Consider the following 20,397-nt stretch of genomic DNA (forward strand, 5'->3'; position numbering starts at 1 on the left):
ATTGGAACTATATGTACCAACACAGATAAATCTCAGAAACAAGTGGTAGAATATTTTCAGCATGATATAGTAGCATTTCTATGAAGTTTTGAAAACATGCAAACCAATGTTATACATTGTATGAATATATCCATATGTTGTAAAAGTATAACATTAAAAACAACAATGATAAAAGCTAATGAGTGGAACAACTGGAAATCTCATCAACTGCTAGTGGTTGTACAAATTAGCACAACCACTTAGGAAGCTGTTTGGCAGTTTCCAGTAAAAATGAATGCATGCAGATGAATGACCCAGCAATTACACTTCAAGGTATATACTGAACAGAAACACATACATAGATGGTCCACAACTTGGGTACATATTCACAGCAGCATAGTTCACAGTACCCCCAAACGTAACCACCCAAATTGTTGGATGACCAGATGAATAAATTGTGGTACATGATACAAAAGAATGCTACACAGCAGTAACGTAACTGAACAAACAAGTTTATTAATCTCACAGACATAATATAGAGCAAAGGAGCCCAGATATCAAAAAGCACATACAGTAGGATTCCATTTATATAAGGTTGAAAACAGGCTGAGTGCAGTGATTCATGCCTGTAATCCCGGCACTTTGGGAGGCTCAGGCAGAAGGATCGCTTGAGGCCAGGAGTTTGAGACCATTCTGAGAAACACAGTGAGAAATCGTCTACAAAAAAAAAAAAAAAAAAAAAAAAATTAAAGTTGAAAACAAAGGCAAAATTGGTTGACAGTGAAAGATATCTGGATGGTGGTTACCTTTGCGGGAAAGATGATGGCTGAGAGGGGGCCCCAAAAGGGCTTCTGAGATACTGATGTTATTATTATTATTAATTATTATTATTATGTTGGTTAGAGACAGTGTCTCCCTCTGTTGCCCAGGCTGAAGTGCAGTGGTGTGATCACAGCTCACTGCAGCCTCGAAATCGTGGGCGTGAGTGATCCTCCCACCTCAGCCTCCCTAGCAGTTGGAACTACAGGCGCATACCACCATGCTTGGCTAATTTTTAAATGTTTTTTTTTTTTTGTAGAGATTAGATCAGGCTATGTTGCCCAGGGTGGTCTTGAATTCCTGGGCACAAACAATCCTCCTGCCTTGGCCTCCCAACGTTCTGGGATTACAGGTGCGAGCCACTGCACCCGGCCCTGGTCATATTCTGTTTCTTGATCTTGGTAACAGTTACACAGGGGTATTCATTTTGTGAAAATTTATTGAGGTGTAAACTTATAATCTGAGTTAGCATGCTATACTTTAATAAAAGTTAAACACAAAACTAAACACTACTTGTAGACGGTGATCAATTCCTAAACTTGTTATACAACTTTATATTCCCAGTCAGGGGAATAAGCTAGGCATCTTGATCTTTGTGTCTTTTCAATGTAGATTAATTGGGAAATAATAAAATAGCTGCTATCCTTGAGGACCTGTGTTACTTCTGTTCACAGTGTCCATGTGATGAAGAAAGGGCTCTATCTGATGAAGAAATGTCAGAAGATCTGACTCTTGTTGGCTCTATCACCTATTGACGCTACAATCTTTGATGTGTCAGAGTATTCTCTCTCGCCTTATTTTTGGTCAAATGAGGACTGCAATAATGATTTGTGAAGATTACACAAGATGTATTTATGAACATATTTTGTAAACATTAAGGGGCTACAGATTTGATTTGTTATGATCCAACAAATGTGCAGCGAGATTATATTTATGTCTCATAATGGGCCTAACGTTAGAAAGGGGCCAGGCCTTCAATAATGTTTATCAAAGGATGGAAAGAGCCTGTGTTTCAGGATCTGAAATACTCATTCATTTTTTTCTATGTAGATTGGGGAAGGATTATAATATGATTCATTTTTATGTTTGAATTTGTTAGGCTATGGTGCCCAGTTATTTGGGCAAACATGTCCAGATGTTGTTGTGAGGTATTTTTAAGATGAGATTAGCATCTAAGTTGTCAGCTTTGATAAAACAGATTCCCCTTTATTATGAGGGTGGGCGTCACACAATCAGTTGAGGGTCTTAAGAGACTGAGATCCTCTGAGGAGAAAGAGATTCTGCCTCTAGACTGCCATCGAACTGAAGACTGCAACACCCACTCCTCTCCAGGTCTCCAGGCTGCCCTGCAGATTTTGGACTTGCTAGCTCCCACAATTGCCAGTTCCTTGGAACAGATTTATCTACCTCTCTCTCCTTCTATGTGTGTGTGTGTGGGTGTATATGTATATATACACACACACCCCCACACACACCTATTACACACTGTGTTTGGGTTCTCCAGAGAAACAGAACCAATAGGATGTGTGTGTATATATCTCCTGTTATGTCTACGCACACACACACAGTTCTATTTCTCTGGAGAACCCTAATTAATACAGTGTGCAATAGGAAAAAACTAAAATGTCTTCTCCTACTGTTTATACTCTCAAAGCAACAAAGAGCTAGGTGCAGTGGCTCATGCCTTAATCCTAGCACCTTGGGAGGTCAAGGCAGGAGGATCGTTTGAACCCAGGAGTAAAAGACCAGCCTAGGCAACATAGTAAGATCTAGTCTCTACAATATTTTCTTTAAAAATTAGCTGGACATGGTGATGTGTGCCTTTAGTCCCAGTTAGTTGGTTGGCTGAGTGTCAGGGGGGATCACTTGAGCCCAGGAGGTTCAGGCTGCAGTGAGCCGTGATTGCGCCATTGCACTCCAGCCTGAGTGACAGAGCAAGACCCTGTCTCAAAACAGCAACAACACAGATGTTTCTGGTCACCAAAATGTGTGAGTTTTGGCCACATTAAGCAATTCTCCACTTCTTGACAGACATTGACTGGGTATCCTACAATTTAATTCAGTTCTGACACTTACTCTAGTCAGCACAGACGCCACAGGTTAAGGGCTCAATCCCATGAGACTACCCCAAACATCAGATGCCAAGTGCAAATAGTAGGTTCCCAGATTACCCACACCTTTTGTCTGACTTGGTTACAAATCAGAGGTTCCCATGACCCTCCAAGGGTTCAATCATTTGCTAGAATGGCTCACAGAACTCAGAGAACTCTTTACTTTTGTTTACCTGTTATTATAACAGGATGCAATTCATGGCCAGGCATGGTGGCTCACACCTGTAATCCCAGCAATTTCAGAGACTCAGGCTGGAGGATCACATGAGCCCAGGAGATCAAGGCCAGCCTAGGCAACATAGTGAGTCCCCACCTCTATTTAAAAAAAAAAAAAAAGGCGGGGGGGATGCAACTCAGGAACAGCCAGATGAAAAAGATGCATAAGGCAATGTACGGGGAAGGGGTTGTGAGCTTCTATGGCCTCTTAGGGGATGCCACCTTCCATGATTTCAGCAACCCAGAAGCTCTCTGAACCCCGTAGTTTGGGGATTTTTATGGAGGCTTAATCATGTAGACATGATCAACAATTAACTCAACTGCAGTCCCTCTTTCCTTCCTGGAGGTTGCAGAGTAGGGCTGAAAGTTCCAAACTTTTAATCATGGGTTGGTCTTTCTGGTGACCACCCCCCTTCCAGAAACCCACGAAGAGTCACCTCATTAGAACAAAAGGTGCTCCTCTAACCCAGGTAACTCCAAGGAATTAAGCTCTGTTTCAGGAACCAGGGTCAAAGACCAAACATTAGAACAAAGAATGCACCTAGCAATTGAGATGCTCAGGAAATTACAAGGGTTTTAGGAGCTGTGTGCCAGGAACTGGGCTCAGACCAAATATATGCTTCTTCTTATTTCACATAGAAGATAGGATGATGAGAGGAAATTTTTAAAGTAACTGTTAGGGGAAAGAGGATCTAGTCCCCATTTTAAATAGGCTTGGGTCAACTGTTTTGTCTGAATTGTATGTGAAAACACAATTTTTCCCCTTATAGTTTCCCTTAATTTTGTATTATTTAAGTGAAAGTGCAGAAGGTTTACCTATTTTTTTAAATGTGCTTTTTATTCTAGTACGTGTGTGTGTATGTGTTTTAATCATAGTTTAAATCATAGTATATGAATTCACATCCTGGTTGTTTTTTTTTTTTTCTTTGAGACGGAGTCTCGCTTTGTTGTCCAGGCCGGAAGTGCAGTGGCGCAATCTTGGCTCACTGCAACCTCTGCCTCCCAGGCTCAAGCAATCCTCGTGCCTCAGCTGCCCAAGTACCTGGGACCACAGGTGCATACCACCATGCCTGGCTAATTTTTGTATTTTTAGTAGAGATGGGGTTTTGCCACGTTGGCCAGGCTGGTCTCAAACTTCTGGTCTCAAGTGTTCCTCCCACCTGGGCCTTCCAAAGTGCAGGGATTACAGGCATGAGCCACCACACCCAGCCCCACATCCTGTTTTTATTGTTATATTTATAAGCAAGCAATTTTCTGTGTTGTGACAAACTGTCATAGATATCACTTTTAATGGCTGCGTATCCAACCTATTGATATTAACTTATGTACTCATTCCTCTATTGTTTACATTAGATGGTTGTTGATGTTGTTACTGTTATTTAAAATATATAATGCAGCTTGGTGGGTAAAACACGAAATTTGAAAAGCTTTAGACCTGAGTTTGAATCTCAGAAATGCTACTTCTTTTTTTTTTGAGACGGAGTCTCGTTCTGTTGCCCAAGCTGGAGTGCAGTGGCGCGGTCTCAGAGAAATGCTACTTCTCAGCTGTATGACTTGGGACAAATTACTCAACCGCTTTAATGTGAGATATGGGTGATACTACTTATATTTTATAGGCTGTAACGATTAAGTGAGATAACACATATAAAATGCCTAGTAGAGCACCTGGTACATAGGAGGCATTCAGTAAATGAGAAGTATAAAATTTCCAGTTCACTTTATAAAGTTCATAAGGGCAAGCAATAATTTTATTGTTTCCAACACCTACCATGGTTTATGATGCATAGAACTTAGCATAATACATATTTGCTTTCTTGAGCTTTGCAGAAATTTAGGATTATTTTCTTAAGTGGAATCACTGAGCCAAGGCTTATAGACAGATAAGGCTTTGGAAAAGTGTTATAGATTGGTCTCTACCTGGCCAGGGGTGGTTGAAATTGGGCCAGTCGCCGAGGCTGGGCTTGCTGGGGATCGCCTGTTTCAGGAGCATGTTGGGAGTGTGGTGGTTTGGTTTGTGGTGGCTGCTCCTGATTTGGCTGTTCTCAAGTCTCTGGCTTTTGAGAGATATATGAATGTACAATAGCATTTTTGTTGTGATATAATTTCTGAGTACTTACAAAACAATCGCCGAGGTGATATATGATCGTTTCTATGGAAGAGCTTAGGGAGACCAAAGCATCAGGTGAATACACCTTGGTTGCTCCATTCTGAGCCCTTTGGATCCAGCTCTGTCAGCCTGTTCCATACCTGGAAGTGGTATAGCCAGTTAGAAATAATCTCTGTAAAGAAATTAAAGATACTGTCTTTATACAGATTATTGCACATTTATGCTTCTTGACTATGTCAAGGATTGAAATTCAGCTTAGGCCTTCTACCAAGTAAAGTACCCATCTACCTGAAAGAATCAAATGGCTGTTATATTTAAAGGCAGCATGAGGGAAAAAAGCAGAAGTTAAGTATGTAAGGCCTCTTTTTCATCATATTTGATAAAAATGAATTAGCAATCTTGATTAGCAAAAAGGCAGGGGATAGATCTCTCTCTCTCTCACTCATTTGTTTTTTTTTTTTTTTTTTTTGAGACACGGTCTGGCTCTGTTGCTGAGGCTGGAGTGCAGTGGTATGATCTTAACTCAATGCAACCTGCATCTGCCAGGCTCAAGTGATTCTCCAGCCTCAGCCTCCTGAGTAGCTGGGATCACAGGCATGCACTACCATCCTCAGGTAATTTAAAAAAATTTTTGAGAGATGAGGTCTCATTATATTACCCAGGCTGGTCTTGAACTCCTGGGCTCAAGCAATCTTCCTGCCTTGGCCTCCAAAATGCTGGGATTACAGGTCTGAGCCACCATGCGTGGCTGGATATCTCTTTTTTTAATCAATGGGATGAAATAAATAAATTCTCTGAGTTTGCAATTAGTGCAATAATCACAAATGTTTAGTATTCATAATCGCATATATATATTTAGGTATGAATAATGCTGTTCTGCATATATGCCATTTAAATTAGACAGAGTAAGTTTTGAATTAATTTTCTGGTGTGTAGTAGCTTAAAAGAGAGTGAAGGCTGGGTGTGGTGGCTCATACCTGTAATCCCAGCACTTAGGGAGTCTGAGGAAGGAGGATCACTTGAGCCCAGGAGTTCAAGCCGAGGCTGGACAACATAGTGAGACCCTGTCTCTACAAAAAATAAAAAACAAATTAGCAGGGCATGGTGGCGAGCACCTGTGGTCCCAGCTACTTCAGAGGCTGAGGCAGGAGGATCACTTGGCCCAGGAGGTTGAGGCTGCAGTGAGCTGTGATCATGCCACTGCGCTCCAGCCTGGGTGACAGAGTGAGCTCCTGTTTCAAAATAAGAAAGAATGAAAGAACGAAAGAATGAAAGAAAGAAAGGAAGGAAAGAGGGAAAAAGAAAGAGTGAATACAGTGTACCTTTTGAGAGCTCTGAATATTTTTTAAAAAGTATAATGTCATTTCCTTCCAAAAGAATTTTTTTCCTTTTTAAGACCAAAAGTTTTTCAAAAGATAAAGATTGTGCATTCTTTACATAGTGTAAAATTAGTTCTTTCAAATCAATTTAATTAAGCTTGAGTAAAGAGATCCTGTCTATGGGACAGTTTGTGGATATGTATTATGTATGTATAAATGTGCAAAAACACTTTATTGGCTATTTATAAAAGACAGAAGGGTCACATGCCCAGTTAGGAAAGGGAGAATATTGTAAAATAAGATTTAAAAACTTTTCTTAGAAAGACGGTTTCAGTATACTTAATTTTTGCTACCCTTTTCTTTCAATAGAGAGTTGTCATCGAAAATAACAGGACTATTCTGGATATGAGTAACACTGAGGAATATGATACTAAGCCATTAAAGAAGGGTATAAAAATTATGTCTGACACAGGATATGGAGAGAAATATGATGAAGATGAAATATGACAACAGAATCAAGGTAACGTATAAATTTGCTCTGTGATACGCAAATACAAGGAATGTCATATTTCATTTTTTTATATCAAATTAAATTTTGCTCAAGACAGCCACCTACCCCGGATAATTAGAAATCTAATCAGTCATTTTGCAGAGCCCCTTCCGTTTCTCTTGAGATTCATCAAAAATATGGCCGGGCACATTGGTTCACACCTGTAATCCCAGTACTTTGGAAGGCTGGGGCAGGAGGATCGCTTGAGCCCAGGAGTTCAAGACCAGCGTGGGCGACATGGCGAGACCCCATCTACAAAAAAAAATACAAAAAGTTAGCCAGGTATGGTGGTGTGTACCTGTAGTCTCAGCTACTAGGGAAGCTGAGGTGGGAGGATCACTTGAGCCTGGGAGGTCAAGGCTGTAGTTAACTGTGATCATGCCACTACACTCTAGCCTGGGAGGACCCTGTCCCCTGCCCCCCCAAAATAAGAGATTCATCACAGACAATGCTAGCAAATGTTTACATATCTGCACCAGATAGGTCATAGTATTATTACATTCATTTTTAAATTAAGGACACTATGGTACAGAGAGTAGTTTGCACTAGACTGCCTGGCTAGTAAGGAACCAGGATTTGGACCCAGGCAGTCTGGTTTGGGAGTCTGTGCTCTTAACCACTATAGTATGCTGTACTAGTTCCAGAGTTTATGCATTACAGCAGTATTCAGACAGGGCTGTTGGTCTCTTTATTCCTAGGCATCATCCCTCTGTAGGAGAGTCCAGAACTGTTGCCCCATGATCTGATACCTGGAGTCAGAAAATTGCTGGTCTCTGATCAGATCTGACAGCAGACACATTTTGTCCTATGAGTATAGTACCTTTTAACACTCTGAACTGACAACATTAAAAGATGGAGGTTTCATTAAAAAGTGAAGATTTTCAGTTTTTATTGAAAGATCAGAAGATGTGGGAAAAGCACCAGTATTCTTGCTGACCGTAAGCTGAAGCTCATCGTCTTCTGCCACTTTACCTGACGTGTGCTTTCCTTGCTCTCCCTGTTTCTATCCTGAGGCCCTTTACTCTTCTAAGTTACTTGACAGATTCAGTGGTCAGACTTTAAAACAAAACAAAACAAAAGAAACTCTCCTTCCTAACAAAGCCCAGTCTGTCCTTCCAATAAGTAGAAGAAATAACACTTGTTCCTTCACGATGAGTTAACCACCCAGGCACAATGAACTTTCACTAGCACTGGTATAACTTTTTGCTTTCATAAAGACTGAGATTGGTTTGATTTCCCCCATCATCTCCCCAGGGACTGATATTTGAAGCTTTGGCAACCTGTTTGGCCCTTCCCTTGTCTTTGCCTTATAGATCAATCAGTTGCCAAATCCTAGATTCCACCACCAAACCTCTGTGACCACAACCTCCTCTATGTTCACTACAGCCACTTGCAAGACACCAGCTTAATGCAGGCCTTCCTGGCCCCTTCTCTGGACTGTCCTAATACATGGCCTCTTAACAGGTCTACTGGCTCCCGTTTGTCTTACTCTATTTTCCATTTCCCATTTCCTCTCCTTATTCCCAAGGATGGTCAGATGAATCGAACCTTTTTTTCCCAGTATTTGCCCTGAGTTTTTCTACTTCTGTGATCATCCTTTCTTTTAAATACTCCCTCCACAAACACCCACATATTCAAAATCTACCTCTCTCTTAGTAACCTCAAATTTCACATTCTCCATCTTTCCATGATCCCAATCAGAAGCAATTTCTCCCCGCTTTTAAAGCACTTAACACATTTACTCTGTGTTTACAAACATTGTCCCTACTTGTCAGTAAATCCTTTGAAAGTAGAGTTAATTTTTGAGTCATTTTGTACGCTCACAACTCACAGGATAGTATCTTGCAAGTATTACTAGCAGGTTTTCAATAATTTTTGAAGGAAGGAAGAAAGGAAGACAGGCTAAAGTCTCCTATGAGGTAAAAAAGTATTTAGCCATAGGAAGTTATTTACTTTTTGTTACTCTTTTTTCTTCTCTATAATGTAGAAGAAGAACTGGAATATCATTTCTAAATCTATACTATTCAGTTTAAAAATAATATGGCAAGACTAGGCTGGGCATGTTGGCACATGTCTGTAGAACTAGCTACTCCAGAGGCTGAGGTGGGAGGATCACTTGAGCCCAGGAGGTTGAGGCTGCAGTGAGCCATGATTGCACCACTGTATTCCAGCCTGGGAAGCAGCGCAAGCCTCAAAAAATAATAAATTTTAAAAAATAAAAATAATATGATAAAACTGTTAAAAACCATTATTTCTTTCTTTTAAATTTTTTTTTTATTTCAATAGGTTTTTTGGGAAAAGGTTGTGTTTGGTTACATGAACAAGCTCTTTAGTGGTGGTTTGTGAGATTTTGGTGCACCCATCACCTGAGCACCATACACTGTACTCAATGCATAGTCTTTTATCCCTCATCCCCCTCCCACCCTTTCCCCTGAATCCCCTGAGTCCCCAAAGTCCCCAAACGTCCATCGTATCATTCTTATGCCTTTGCATCCTCACAGCTTAGCTCCCACTTGTGAGTGAGAACATACAATGTCTGGTTTTCCATTCTAAGTGAAGTGAGTTACTTCACTTAGAATAACAGTCTCTAATTCTGTCCAGGCTCCTGCAAATGCCATTATTTCATTCCTTTTTATGGCTGAGTAGTATTCTATGGTGTGTGTGTGTGTGTGTGTGTGTGTGTGTGTGTGTGTATATATAAAACATTTTCTTTATCCACTTGTTGATTGATGGGCATTTGGGCTGGTTCCATTTTTTTGCAGTTGCGAATTGTGCTGCTATAAACGTGTATGCAGGTATCTTTTTCGTATAATGACTTCTTTTCCTCTGGGTAGATACCCAGGAGTGGGATTGCTGGAACAAATGGTAGATCTACTTTTAGTTCTTTAAGGAATCTCCACACTGTTTTCCATAGTGGTTGTACTAGTTTACATTCCCACCAACAATGTAAAAGTGTTTCCTTTTCACCACATCCACACTAACATCTATTATTTTTTGATTTTTTGATTATGGCCATTCTTGCAGGAGTGAGGTGGTATTGCATTGTGGTTTTGATTTGCATTTTCCTGATGGTTTTGATTTGCATTTTCCTGATAAGTAGTATATTAGTCCGTTCTCATGCTGCTATAAAGAACTGCCCTAGGTGGGGTGCGGTGGCTCACGCCTGTAATCCCAGCACTTTGGGAGGCTGAGGCAGGAGGATCACGAGGTCAGGAGATCGAGACCATCCTGGCTAACACGGTGAAACCCCGTCTCTATTAAAAATACAAAAAAATTAGCAGGGCATGATGGTGGGTGCCTGTAGTCCCAGCTACTCGGGAGGCTGAGGCAGGAGAACGGCATGAACCCAGGAGGCGGAGCTTAAAGTGAGCCGAGATCGCGCCACTGCACTGCAACCTGGACGACAGAGCGACACACTCCGTCTCAAAAAAAAAAAAAGAACTGCCTGAGACTGGGCAATTTATAAAGGAAGGAAGTTTAATTGACTCACAGTTCTGCATGGCTAGGAAGACCTCAGGAAACTTTCCATCATGGTGGAAGGGGAGGCAAACATGTCCTTTTCCACAAGGTTGCAGGAGAGAGAAGTACCAAGCAAAGGGAGAAAAGCCCCTTTTAAAACCATCAGATCTTGTGAGAACTCACTATCATGAGAACAGCATGGGGGTAACCACCCCCATGATTCACTTATCTCCCACTGGGTCCCTCCCAAGACACGCGGGGATTATGGGAACTACAATTCAAGATGAAATTTGGGCGGGACCAGGCACAGTGGCTCTCGCCTGTAATCCCAGCACTTTGGGAGGCAGGCAGATCATCTGAGGTCAGGAGTTTGAGATCAGCCTGGCCAACATGGCGAAACCGCGTCTGTACTAAAAATACAAAAATTAGCTCAGCGTGGTTATGCATGCCTATAGTTCCAGCTACTCAGCAGGCTGAGGCAGGAAAATCACTAGAACCTGGGAAGCGGAGGTTGCAGTGAGCCAAGATTGTGCCATTGCACTCCAGCCTGGGCAACAGAGTGAGATTCCATCTCAAAAAAAAAAAAAAAAAAAAAAAAAGAACAAAAGAAATTTGGGTGGGGACACAGCCAAACCATATCAAGTAGTGATGTTGAGCATTTTTCCATGTTTGTTGGCCATTTGTATATCTTCTTTTGAGAATTGCTTATTCATGTCCTTAGCCCACTTTTTGATGGGATTGTTTGTTTTGTTCTTGCTGATTTGTTTGTGTTCCTTGTAGATTCTGGGTATTAGTCATTTGTCGGATGTATAGATTATGAATATTTTCCTCCCACTCCATGGGTTGTCTGTTTACTCTGCTGATTATTTCTTTTGCTGTGCAGGAGCTTTTTTAATTTAATTAAGTCCCATCTATTTATCTTTTTGTTGCATTTGCTTTTGGGTTCTTGGTCATGAAGTCTTTGACTAAACCAGTGTCTAGAAGGGTTTCTCCAAAGTTTGTTCTAGAATTTTTGTGGTTTCAGGTCTTAGATTTAAGTCTGTAATCCATCTTGAGTTTTGTATAGGGTGAGATATGAGAATCCAGTTTCATTCTTTTACATGCGGCTTGCCAATTATCCCAGCATCATTTGTTGAATACGGTGTCTTCCTCATTTTATGTTTTTGTTTGCTTTGTCAGAGATCAGTTGACTATAAATATTTGGCTTTATTTATGGGTTCTCCATTCTGTTCCATTGGTCTATGTGCCTATTTTTATACCAGTACTATGCTGTTTTGGTGACTATGGCCTTGTAAAATAGTTTGAAGTCAAGTAATGTAATGCCTCCAGATTTGTTCTTTTTGCTTAATCTTGATTTGGCTATATGAGCTCTTTTTTGGTTCCATATGAATTTTAGGATTGTTTCTTCTAGTTCTGTGAAGAATGACGGTGGTATTTTGATAGGTATTGCATTTAGTTTGTAGATTGCTTTTGGCAGTATGGTCATTTTCACAATATTGATTCTACTCATCCATAAGCATGGGATGTGTTTCCATTTGTTTGTGTCACCTATGATTTATTTCAGCAGTGTTTTGTAGTTTTCCTCGTAATGGCCTTTCACCTCCTTTCACTTAGGTTAAGCATATTCCTAAGGTTTTGTTGTGTTTTGTTTTTGGCAACGATTGTAAAAGGGGTTGAGTTCTTGATTTGATTCTCAGCTTGGTCGCTGTTGGTGTATAGCAGAGCTAGTGATTTGTGTATGTTAATTTTGTATCCTGAAACTTTGCTGAATTCATTTACCAGTTCTAGGAGATTGTTGGATGTCTTCAGGGTTTTCTAGGTATACGACCATGTCATCAGCAAAACAGTGACAGTTTGACTTCCTCATTACCAATTTGGATGCCTTTTATTTCTTTCTCTTTTCTGATTGCTCTGGCTAGGACTTCTAGTACTATGTTGAACACAAGTGGTGAAAGAGGGCATCCTTGTCTTGTTCCAGTTATCAGGGGCAATACCTTCAACTTTTCCCCAGTTGGTATAATGTTGGCTGTGGGTTTGTCATAGATGGCTTTTACTACCTTAAGGTATGTCTCTTATATGCCAGTTTTGCTAAGGGTTTTAATCATGAAGGGATGCTGGATTTGTCAAATGCTTTTTCTGCATCTCTTGAGATAATCATGTGATTTTTGTTTTTAAGTCTGTTTATGTGGTGTATCACATTTATTGACTTACAGATGTTAAACCATCCCTTTATTCCTGTTATGAAACCCATTTGATCATGGTGGATTATCTTCTTGATATGTCATTTGATTTGGTAAGCTAGTATTTTGTTGAGGATTTTTGCATCTATGTTCATCAGGGATATTGGTCTGCAGTTTTCTTTCTTTGTTATATCCTTTCTTCATTTTGATATTAGGGTGATACTGTCTTCATAGAATGATTTAGGGAGGATTCCCTCTTTCTCCATATTTTCTTTTTTTTTTTTTTTTTTTTGGTGAGGGCAGCAGGGAGACAGGGTCTTGCTCAGTTGCCCAGGCTGGAGTGCAATGGTGTGATCATAGCTCATTGAAGCCTCAACCTCCTGGGCTCAAGCAGTCCTCCTGCCTCAGTTTCCTAAGTAGCTAGGACTACAGGAGTGTGCCCCCACACCTGGCTAATTTTAACATTTTTTGTAGAGACAGGGGTCTTGCTATGTTGCTGAGGCTGGCCTCAAACTCCAGGCCTCAAGCGATCCTCCCACCTCAGTTTCCCAAAGCACTGAGATTACAGGTGTGAGCCACTGTGCATGGCCAGTGTTTTCTTACTTTATGATATTCATCTCTGACCTAGCTTCAGAGTCACTACCAACTTCCATAGAATCCTGTAAAACAAATGGGTTACTAAAGCACATCACCTTCAAACATGGGTGTCTGAGACAGAACACCTGAAATTTATGACAAGAGTGCGTTATGTTTACTTACTTGCCATCTGATTTCATTGCTGAGGTTGGGCAAGTGAGCTGTTTGGGGAATATGCTGTGACTCTGGCTTAACCTCACAGTGAATGCCACCTTGCAACGAAACTGGGGCAGGTGGTCCTGAGGGAGGGTGGTGCTGTGGGTGGTATACCAGAGCTCATGTCAGAAACTGAGCTCAGGTCCTGGCACTGCCACCAACCAATGAGTGGTCTGGATAAGTTTATGTGTCTCTTTGCCTTTAAGTGAAGAAAACTGTGCTTTATCTCTAAAGTTCTTTTCAGTTTCAACATCTGTGAATCAAGCTGTTAGATTGAAATTTTCAGTGCATAGAATCAGCAAATGTCCCCAGAAAGCCATTGATATGAGCAGTCTGAAGATAAATGAGAATTCTGAAAATTGTATTTTAAAGTGGCTCCTAATGAGTCCCTGGAAATTTGCACATTGACATAGTAGTGTATCTTCATACAAATGTCATATATTAGCATTTTTGTTGTAATTCCCAGAATTGCTTCCCAAAGATACTGGGGTTGGTTGTTAGGCATTTCCTTAAGTATACCAACTTGCTGCCAAATTCTCTGTTCTCCTCCTACTCTTAGCTCCAAGGATAACACATAAAAATTGAATTACTGCTACCGTTTCTTCTAATAGTAACAACTAAATGCTATGCTACTGCATATTTATGTCTTCTATAAAGCTATTTGTAGACACTATTGCAAATAATAAAATATAATGAGATGCACATTGGATGATAAAATTAACGCTCTTGGTTGTTTGGTATTTACGGAGAGAAATAAATAGAGATTGAGCTAAAGGTTATCCCCAGCAGGCAAGAAAAAGGTCACAAGTTTATGCATAGCAATACACTTTTGAAAGTGGTTTCTGTGAGACACATGGCTAGTTAGAATTGTCTTTCTTTGCTGTTGTATAGTAGGTACAGTAAAACTTTTCTTTATAATTTATTTAAAAACATGTAAAACCCAGTCTGGCCTCTTAACAGAATTGCCTAATAAAATTGCAGACATAAATAATTATATTGAGGGATGGAAGCTAGAAGGGGTGATTGAATAAGATGAAAGAATGAGCAACTGAGCCGAGCAACTGAAGAAGCTCATTTTCAGGGGATAGAGTTGCAGAAAAAACACTTTAACAGTTTCTCTTTTGATTATTTGAAATAAACATGGCATATTTAATAAAGAAGTATAAAGCACAAATGGTAATCCTGTAAAAGATGGCAGAAAACAGTAATAGTTGTGATCCTTATAGTTAGAGATTTTTCAAATTTGAAGATCATGTAAACATTCCTTTGGGGAATTTCAAAATTAGAATGCATATCGAATATCATTAGGCACGTGCTCAAGTGCTAAGTGGTACAGTTATATCTAGAACAGCAAGATGGTACTGTGATAATTAAAGAGAAGAAATTGCTCAAAAAATTATTATCAAAAGTGAGAACTTAAAAAATGTGTATGCCCCTCGATCCAGAAGCTTCACAACCAAGAATGTATCCTAAGAGAATATAAATACTGGGCCGGGTGCGGTGGCTCACGCCTGTAATCCCAGCACTTTGGGAGGCTGAGGCAGGCGGATCACGAGGTCAGGAGATCGAGGCCATCCTGGCTAACGCAGTGAAACCCCATCTCTACTAAAAATACAAAAAATTAGCTGGGCATGGTGGTGGGCGCCTGTAGTCCCAGCTACTCGGGAGGCTGAGGCAGGAGAATGGCGTGAACACGGGAGGTGGAGCTTGCAGTGAGCAGAGATCGCGCCACTGCACTCCAGCCTGGGAGACAGAGCGAGGCTCTGCCTCAAAAAGAAAAGAAAAGAAAAGAAAATATAAATACAAATAATGCTTTTCTTTGACTCTGTTTACTCCAGTTTTACATATGTTTTTTTGAAAAGAAAAAAAACTAAAAACAATCCACATCAATAAGGGACTGTTTACACCAATTGTGGCACACCCATACCATGGAAGGACATCTTAATGATTTGGGATAGTGGTGGGAGCTGCTTATTGCAGGAAGCGGAGGAGGAAGATGATGAACATTTTGACTTTCTTGTACTCTGGAAAATTTTCAAATAAATGAAGTTGATTTTAGCAATCTTCTAACTTTACTTTCTCCTCTTCTCTCTCTTGGAATCTTTTTGGGGTTCCAAAATTCTCAAGCTAACCCAGTCATTATAACATCTTTACTTTACAAAGTAATTTGAACTGCTCTCTCCTAAACTGTTTATGATCTTTACAACTTTTTCCCTCCCTTCACTAATAAATCCATAGAATCTCTAAAAAGATTCAGGGGTTTTGTTTGTGGTTTTTTGACAACCACAGGCACTGCGGCAGTGCTGGGGACATCAGTGAAGGGTATGGGCTATGGTTTGCTAAAAAGGGGTAATCTATAAATTGACAGTCTGAAGTCAGTGATCGCCTGCAGCATTTTTCATAGAATCAGATCACAAATATTCTCTGCATTAGCAGAAGTAAATGACTGGCTTTTTTTTTTTTTTTTTTTTTTGATGGCAAATGGTGCCTCTCCTATACCAGCAACACAAATTCTATGTAGTTAGAAGTAGAAAAGGGCATCAAACACACAGGGTTGTTTGTTAATGTGTTTCCAGTTTCTGAAAAGACCGTAATGACTTAGTTATGTCTGGTTACATTTTCTTTTAACTTTCAAAGCACTTTTCCATCTCCTTTCGTTGTTTCCTTATAATCACCCGTACAGAAGGTAGGGAAGGTACCATTGCTCCCATTTGAGAAATGATGAAACTGAGACGCAAAGAGTTAATTGCAAGGTAGTAATAGGACCCAGGATGACTGACTGTGCCAGACATTTTGTCTTGTAGATCACAAGCAAGAGAACCCCTGGTGGCCAGTAAATTATTATTGTAGAAGCTAAGCATAATTTGAAACTATTTCCAGGAACTTAGACTGGGCTTGGAGTTTCAAAGTTCCATTAAAAAAAAAGAAGAAGAAAAAAAAGGCAGGGCGAGGTGGCTCACACCTGTAATCCCAGCACTTTGGGAGGCCGAGGTGGGCAGATCACGAGGTCAGGAGATTGAGACCATCCTGGCTAACACAGTGAAACCCCATCTCTAATAAAAATACAAAAAAATTAGCCAGGTGTGGTGGTGGGCACCTGTAGTCCCAGCTACTCGGGAGGCTGAGGCAGGAGAATGGCGTGAACCCGGGAGACAGAGCTTGCAGTGAGCCGAGATCGCACCACTGTACTCCAGCCTGGGCAAGAGAGAGAGACTCTGTCAAAAAAAACGAAAAACAAAACAACAACAACAACAACAAAAAAAATCAAAACAGCTGTTTGTCCTTGATAGGAGTGGAGAATTTTATATGCTGAGATAATAATAGACCAGTGATTTTTAACCAAAGTCAATTTTGCTCCCCACCCCTAATCTCATCCCTCTTCCCAAAGGCATTTTTGGTTGTTGCAAATGGGAGGGAGTATTTTCTTTTTCTTTCTTTCTTTCTTTCTTTCTTTTTTTTTTTTTTTGAGACAGAGTCTTGCTCAGTCACCCAGGCTGGAGTGCAATGGCATGATCATAGCTCACTACAGCCTTGATTTCTTGGGCCCAAGTGATCCTCTGGCCTCAGCCTGCTGAGTAGCTGGGACTACAAGTGTGAGCCACCATGCCTGGTTAATATTTTAACATTTTTAGTAGAGACAAGATCTCGCTATGTTGAACTCCTGAGCTCACGGGATCCTTCTGCCTTAGCTTCCCAAAGTGCTGGAATTACAGGTGCGAGCCACTGTGCCTGGCCTTTTGTTTAGGGGGGTGGGGAGGATTTAGGGAAGGGTGTATTACTGGAGTATTACTGGCATCTAGTGAATAGCAGCTGGTGATCCCGCTAAACATCCTAGAATGCACAAGACAGCCCCCATAACAAAGACTATCCAGCTCATAGTTTTAATTGTTCTGAGGTTGAGGAACCCCTGCTTTAGACTGTCTCTTTGCCTTGGTTAATGGTGCTTGGCATGTTCTCAGTTTGCCCTATGATTAGTCTCTGCCATCGAAACCACTGGGCAAAACATTTTAAAAGGGAGTTCAATAATGTGCCATCTTTTACCCCACGTTTGGTGCTTTCTCTTAATTCTTCATCCCTTCTCTCAATCCTTTCCCCAGTTGTCATCATCCCTACTTCTCCAGCCAGCATTTGGCTTAATTCATGTACCTGTGTTTCTCTCTTTTTCCTCTTTGACATCAAATTGACATGGTTCAGTTCCACTGTGGTCTCTTTTTCTTGCTCTCTTAGAGAAAACACTGAACTTCGTGGACATTGGGTGATGGGTGGAGGTGCAGGCCCTGCAGGTGCCCCCAGGAATGTCGGTTGGGCCTCTCTGGGAGACGGCTTATCTGCCAGCTTCTATTATTAATTTTAGAAGAATGCTTGGGTGGAGGAGGCAGAGGCCTTCCCTTAGTGCCTTAGAGAAAACTCACAGGTGAATTTTCCTAGAAGTTAACTCTACTTCTGAAAGGAGGGTGAACAATTATACTCCATACTCACCTACAAGTTGTAACTCTTATTTGTGTAATAGCAATAAACCCTGTGGATAGTAGTCTCTGGCCATGCAGATATTTTCAGTTTGTTTTTAGACAACGGCAGAGTTGAATTTACTAAGAGGAACACTTAGAGTATTAGAGGGGCTTTCTGATTTTTTTGAGGGGGGCGGTTACAGAGGACCAGGTAATTTTGGATTTTATTTTCCAGAAGAATGCTGACATGGATGAGAAGCATTATTTTTATCTCACTGATAAAGGTTAGAACTTTCATACTCTAAGCAATTGATTTCTTGAAGACGACTGGACTAAACCAGTCTAATTAGGTTTTTTTCTGAGCTAGGTAAAATGTGTTAGTCATTATCTAGATCAGCAATTCTCAAAGTGTGGTTCACAGACCCCTGGGTGCTCCTCCTGAGATTTCTTCAGAAAGTCTGCAAGGTCCAAACTCTTTTTATAATAATATTAAGATGTTATTTGCCCTCTCCCCACCCCTTGTGCCACTTCTCTCTAATTTTGCACTGATGATGCAGAAGCAATGGTGATGCGAACTTTGGGTGCCTTGGCACAAATCAAGGCAGTGGCTTTAAAGTACACTAATTGTCTTTGTGTTCTTCACCTCCATGCACTCACAGTAAAAAGAAAAGCCGGTTTCACTGAAGAAGGTCCTTGTCAAAGTAGTAAAAAGTATTAATTAAATCTTGACCCTTGAGTGCCCATTTTTTAACATTCTGTGTGATAAAATGGAAAGTACACAGAAAGCATTGTTGCTATATACTGAAGTACAAAAGTGATTGTCTTGAGCAAATCATTTATGCAATTATTTGAGCTGCAAGCCAAACTAGCCCCCACCACCCCTCCCTTTTTTTTTTTGTAGAGCACCATTTTTCACTTGAAAGAGCGACTGGCAGACAAACTGTGGTTATTCAAACTTGGGTATTCAGCAGAACTTTAATCAAAAACATATGATGTAAACCTGTCATTTTGAGGAAAGAAAAACTGACAGTAGTTTATTAAAGATAAAATTTGGGTTTTCAACTAAAATTTTGAATTTTGGAAGACCTGTATTCACCACTGTGAGTATGACAGTTTCCTAGTACTAAAAGACTTTTCTGATGCAAGAAATGATGATATGATTAATATGATTTTAAAATATCATCTAAGGAAATGTGTCAAGCTTTGGAAGATATCAATAAGTCTATGTACTGATATTTTCAATATGATGTTACTAGATGATGCATGGGTGAAAGATCCATTCAGAGTGCAAGACAGACCAGTGGATTTTAATGTAGCAGGGTAGGAAATGTTCATCGATATACTTTCAGATTCCACACTGCAAATCACCTTTAAGAAACTACTACTTATTGAGTTTTGATATGGTACCAAATAGTAATATCCACAATCATCTTAAAAAATCATTAAAATATTCTTCTCATTTCCAACCACGTATCTGCTTAAGGCCAAATTTTCTTCATATACTTCAACCAAAACAACAGATTTCAACAGATTGAATGCAGAAGTAGATATGAGAATCCAACTGTCTTATATGAAGCTAGACTTCAAGGAAATTTGCAAAAATGTAAAATAATACTTCTTTTCTTACTAATTATTTATTGTTTCAGCAATAGCTATTTCTCATAAAAATGTGATTTACATTAACATGCAGTGCGTTTATTAATGTTATTTTAAAATAAATATTTAAAATCTATTTTAACTTATAGTACAGTAAATATTAATAGCTAAAATCCACAGCATGGAAAAGTGTAAAGGGATCTCGAGATGAAAAGTCTGAGAATTATTGATCTAGAAGAATATAAATCACAATATGGGGCCAGGTGTGGGGCTCACGCCTGTAATCCCAGCACTTTGGGAGGCCGAGACAGGCTAATCACTTGAGGTCAGGAGTTCAAGACCAGCCTGACCAACATGGTGAAACCCCATCTCTACTAAAAATACAAAAAAATTAGCTCGGTGTGGTGGCATATGCCTGTAATCCCAGCTACTCGGGAGGCTGAGGCACAAGAATCACTTGAACCCGGGAGGTGGAGGTTGTAGTGAGCTGAGATCGTGCAACTGCACTCCAGTCTGGGTAACAGAACAAGACTCTATCTTAAAAAAAAAAAAAAAAAAAAATTGCAATATGGTTACTGCAAAGTTGATCCCTTCAAAGCAAACATGTGCTATTCCCTTTCCTTGTTTAAAAACATTAATGACTACATTTGGATGGTGCTTTGTACTTTCCAAAGTGTTTTTACATGCATCAACAAGTTAATCCTTTGAGCAATCCTGCAGGTCAGGTATCATATTCTTTATCTTATACTGAAGAAAATTGAGATTCAGAGCAATCATCAAGCAGCTTATTTTACATCAGAGAGCCAGTGACAGAGCTGGAC

General features: G+C 40.2%; 1 long non-coding RNA gene across 1 annotated transcript in view; it reads right to left on the bottom strand.

Moving 5' to 3' along the window:
• Positions 1 to 470: 470 nt before the first annotated feature.
• LOC107973467 (uncharacterized) overlaps positions 471 to 20,397 on the bottom strand; it is a 36,163-nt gene continuing 16,236 nt past the window's right edge. The window contains exons 2-3 of the long non-coding RNA XR_001715777.3: positions 5,243 to 5,372; positions 471 to 696 (exon numbers count right to left, since the gene is read on the bottom strand). This is a non-coding gene — a long non-coding RNA (uncharacterized LOC107973467). The remainder of the gene's footprint in view (positions 697 to 5,242; positions 5,373 to 20,397) is intronic.

This window comes from Pan troglodytes, chromosome 12, assembly GCF_028858775.2.
Source record: "Pan troglodytes isolate AG18354 chromosome 12, NHGRI_mPanTro3-v2.0_pri, whole genome shotgun sequence".
Classification (NCBI taxonomy): Eukaryota; Metazoa; Chordata; class Mammalia; order Primates; family Hominidae; genus Pan; species Pan troglodytes.